This window comes from Bremia lactucae, linkage group LG4, assembly GCF_004359215.1.
Source record: "Bremia lactucae strain SF5 linkage group LG4, whole genome shotgun sequence".
Lineage (NCBI taxonomy): Eukaryota > Oomycota > Peronosporomycetes > Peronosporales > Peronosporaceae > Bremia > Bremia lactucae.
The window spans coordinates 284,797-289,511 of NC_090613.1; positions in this window are offsets into that span (position 1 = coordinate 284,797).

A 4,715-nucleotide genomic window follows, 5' to 3' on the forward strand; every position below is an offset into this window, starting at 1 on the left:
GTTGCAGCATTCAGTTTATTGAATGCGTGCACTATCCGCCACCCTCCTGTGGCCTTTCGCACACAGAAGGTCGGAGAGCTATGTGGGGAGGTTGACTCCCTTACATGGCCCGCTTTTACTCGATCGGTAAAGAATTTATCGATCGCAAGTACTTGTTAACGAGGCAGTGGCCACTGCTTCATGACACAGTACTTCGAGCCCGGTTTGAGCTCGATCTCATGTCGAGTGCCTTTATCCTTAGGCAACTCGCATGGAACTGCTTCAGGAAATATTTTTCTGAATTCAATCAAATCCTTGTATAGCGGATTTGTCTTAAATGACTCCCAGGATTGTGTAGTATATCTCTCAATCCGAGTCTTCACATCGAGGACACTTACGTCCATCGATGAGCTGCTGAGAATTCGTTCGTTTTCTGCAAAAATTACCGCTGACCGAATGTCGGTTACGTAATCGTCCTCTGTGACGAGTACGCAGATCTGCTTGATTTTCCCACAATGCAGATTTCTCAAGAACCGCTTAGGTTCTAGGGTGGGTAATTGAGTTATCTCCGAAGTTGACTTCGGAGGCGCATACAGATCAAGAGTATAAGCGCCTACCCTTGATCCGTCATTAACCAAGATATTCAATGTCTCGCTTTCTTCCTGGGATTTATCCACAGGCTGCCGAGGGATCAATCCCTCGGGATGCTGAAGTCTAGTCACTTCAGCATTAACTATGTGAGGAGATTTCTCCTCAAGTAGGTGTGACTTATTCCTTCAACGTCTTCCGACTGTGATTGTGCTATCACAGTAGGGTCCTCTACGTTCGACTATCTACTCGACTTAAGATCATCGTGTTGTCCATTTTGGACAACAGGTATCTTCCTTGAATGTCGCCCGCTAGGCGTACATTCATGTCTCAAACCACTTGACTTATTAGAGTGGTGGACCTTTGGCGCTGCCTTTGCATTCGCACAGCCGCCGGCAGCTGACTCCACAGGGTGATTAGTATCACACTGTTATCTTGTGCAGTCGTACTAACGACCGTACCACAAGTGAGGCAATCGCACTCACTCGTAGTACATCCACTCGCTTGTGGACGCTCCAAGACGTTCATCAGATGGCCATCTGATGAACAAGTGGCAGACATCTTTACGGATCGATGCTGCCAGCTGATCCTTGGCTTGTGTCTTCTGAGCCAAGGTAAACCTAGGATGACACAAAATTTGTCATCCGAATCCAGTTCGATGAATTCATCATCATACTGTAAATCTCTTAACGTGTAGTGAGATTTCACTACGCGTTTCATTACTGTTATTGATGCGCCTGTCGCTAGACGCACCGTCATCCTCGTTAGAGGGATGTCGCGCTCAAAATATTTATGCTTGCGACCATCTAGCGACTGACGACGAACAAAGTTATTCGACGCCCCACAGTCCACTAGAGCTCTAAGTAACAACTCATTTGTCACTTTAAATTTCAAGGTGATGAGGGATACCTCATCACCAGGTATAGAGACACATAATGATTGTGTGTCTGGAGCAGCTTCAGTCAAGAGATTTGCAAATTCTCTTGAGGTTGCTGGATCAGTAGGGCGTTGCGCCCCTACTGACCCCGACCGTTTTTTGGCGGTCCGCCTCGCTGTTGCGATTTCACAACATCGTAGGACCCGCGACCGTTGCCCGTTTTGGCAGTCAGTCCATAATTAGGTTCATACCTCTCGGTACTGGGCGTGAAGAATAACACTCATGACCTTCGTGTCCTAACTTTTGACAGCGAGTGCGTTTCTGCAATCGCTTGTTGTTCGAAAAGCGAGGTTTCTCGCTTTCGACATAAAAGAGGTCCATAGGTTCTGGACCTCCAAGCTCGTGTCGTCTTGGAGGACGATACGATAACGAACTAGCTTGAGCCTGTCTCAAGCTAAACTTCTCCTGTTCCGCACAGATATTGCTTCTTTAAGCGTATCCAGTTCCAAGCGGAACCGGTGGGTCTTTACGGGACCATCCGTAAGTCCTTGCATGAACACCAAAAAAACGTGTGTTCATGGACTGGGTTGTTCGTGATTCAACTCGCTAAGAGTCGTATATGCTGGGCATTAGCGTGCACATCACGCTTACCTTCTTTGAGTTTCAGAAGCTCTGATCGAGCTCTGAACTCAGCCCTAGGCGGTTCAAACGTCTGCTTGAGCCGGGCTTTAAAAGCCTCTAGCGACCCAAAGACGTATGGGTCGCGCAACTTAAGGCCCATTTGGCACGACCTGCCAAATTTGACTGAGCAAATGCGACTTGCATTTGCTCGTCGACGATGTGACGAGCCTTTATGGCATCATCCAACTCGACAAACCATCTTAAGAGGGAGTCTTCTTCGACTCCCCCATACTTAGAAATGTCAATATTTAAGGTTCCGGGACGACGCGTGTGCGTCATCCTAGGTACAGAGCTGAAACCTCAACGGTTGTGCCTGTTGAGAGCTTTGCTGAACAAGCAAGGCTACCTTTTCCTACGCCTCGTCAAGTTCAAGTTGCATAAACTTGGCGATGGCTGAATGGAGAGCATCTCTGCCCAAACCGGACAGCATGGCCAGGATGGCATCGTTCCCTACGGTCGGACTCATTCGTAAGACCGCACTCCTTTAGATGTCACTTAAAAAGGAGCAGCTATCACGCGAAACGTGATGCGTATTTCCATTATCATCTAACATGTCCATGTTAGATGATGGAGCTGTGGTCCTTAGGCGGACTACAAAGTGCTGCTAGGTGTAATGGGGAGCAACTCACTTGTACTGCTTCAGTACAATTCCACTTCGCACTGCCTCAGTGCGAGTGGTGCTTCACGTCACTTCACGTGCACTAGTACGTGCAGAGGAAGACTCTCTTTGAAACACTTGCTTTAAAAAGGGTTAATTACAAAACGGCATGAATATAATTAAGTTCTTCTTGTCTACCTACTGAATACTAACTTAATTAGAACCTAATACACACATGTAATTAAGTCTTATCTGTCTTTCTCTTTGCGCGCGTCCAGCGCTGACTGGACCGCGGAGAAAGTAGATATAATGGTCTATTTCTACAAATGGATAAGTTTTTAAAATATTACCATGTAAAGTAATATTCTCCAAATATTCTCTACCTTTTAGATAATATATTAACTAACAACCTTCAAGTGTTTACTTCATGTAACGATACACCCCGTTACAGTGATGTTTACAATAGTCACGTGGGGTAAAATTAGCAAAACTGGGGGTTAGATTATCAATGCCCTAAAATATTAGCAATTCATGTGTTATTTTGGAAAATGGAAAGAATGGTAGGAGATCCCCCCAGCATCATAATGCATGACGAAACGGGGCCTCCATGTAACGGGGCACTACGACTTGTACTGTTTCAGTACGAGTCCACTTCACACTGCTTCAGTTGTGAGTGGTGCCTTTCGTTAGGTGACGTACACTGTACGTGCAGAGGAAGACTTCCCTTAAGACAAGTTAACTTAAGAGGGTTAAATGAAAACTGTATTAATATAGTTAAGTGTCTCTTAATCTATCTTTGTGAATGCTGACTTAACTATAATCTAATACTAAACATATAAATGAATTCTTATCTCTATCTTATATTGTAACTCTCTTTGATTACTTCTTCAGCTGATTAGTCTCCGGAATAAATAGACATAATGGCCTAAACCTATTTATGGATAAGAATTCAGGATATTACTATATAAAGTAATATCCTCCAAATATTATCTACCTTTTAGATAATATATTAATTAACAGCCTTTAAGTGTTAATTTCATGTAACGATACACCCCGTTACATCACCCCTCCCTTAAACGACAATCACTCTGAATGTCATTAGATGGAGTGGTCGCAATGTGACCACTTAAATTTTAAAATGATTTTGATAGGTCAGATCCTTTATTTTAAATTCCATCGCATGAAGAAACAATTCATGCAGGGTGATGATAGTGTTGAGCCTTCGGCTGCGGTTCGTGCAGCCGCAGGTGACGCACTGCTATCTCTTGCGGTAGACGTTCTGTCTACCGTAGTGTCTTCCACTCGCACAACACTTGGTGTTGCGAGTGCACGTGGTGATTCACCACGTGAATACGACCCCTCTTTGGAGGTCGACTACGAGTGCGAGTCGGATGAAGTGGCCGACTCAGGGAGAATGGTACAGTCGCCTGATACCCGTCAGGCGGCTGACCATGAGCCTTCGAATGAGAGGGCTCATTCTGATAGACGTGTAAACAGTCTATTTGGATGTGACGATGAGGATGATCCCTCGTCGCCCGTACGATCTCTCGTACGGTCTCCAATACGGTCATCTGCACGTGTCTCTGTGCAAGGTGACGACGGTGGCGTAAGCCAGCGTAAGAAAAGTCCTTGTGGTACCCCTGCTTCAGTGGGTACCACTCAGGGGAGTGAAGACAGTAAAATGTCTCATCTCGCCCCTGAAAAGAAGCCGTGGCTTTTGCCAGAAAGGCTCATCAATAGCTTGTCTGGAGAAACTACTCCTCACAATAAATATCCCTTATTTATTGCGACAAAGCTACATGGCCTTGATCCCAGCGCGAAGAACTTTCGCGCTGAGGAAGATTTCTATCTCGATGCTTTTCTAAAGCATCGATGGTTTAGTGGCAATAATAAGCGAGATAAAGTCTCGCTTATGCAAGCTTGGAGTGCGTTCATTCGCAATGTTAAAGACATTGGACGCGAAGCTTGGCTTCAAAAACTTAACGCGAATCG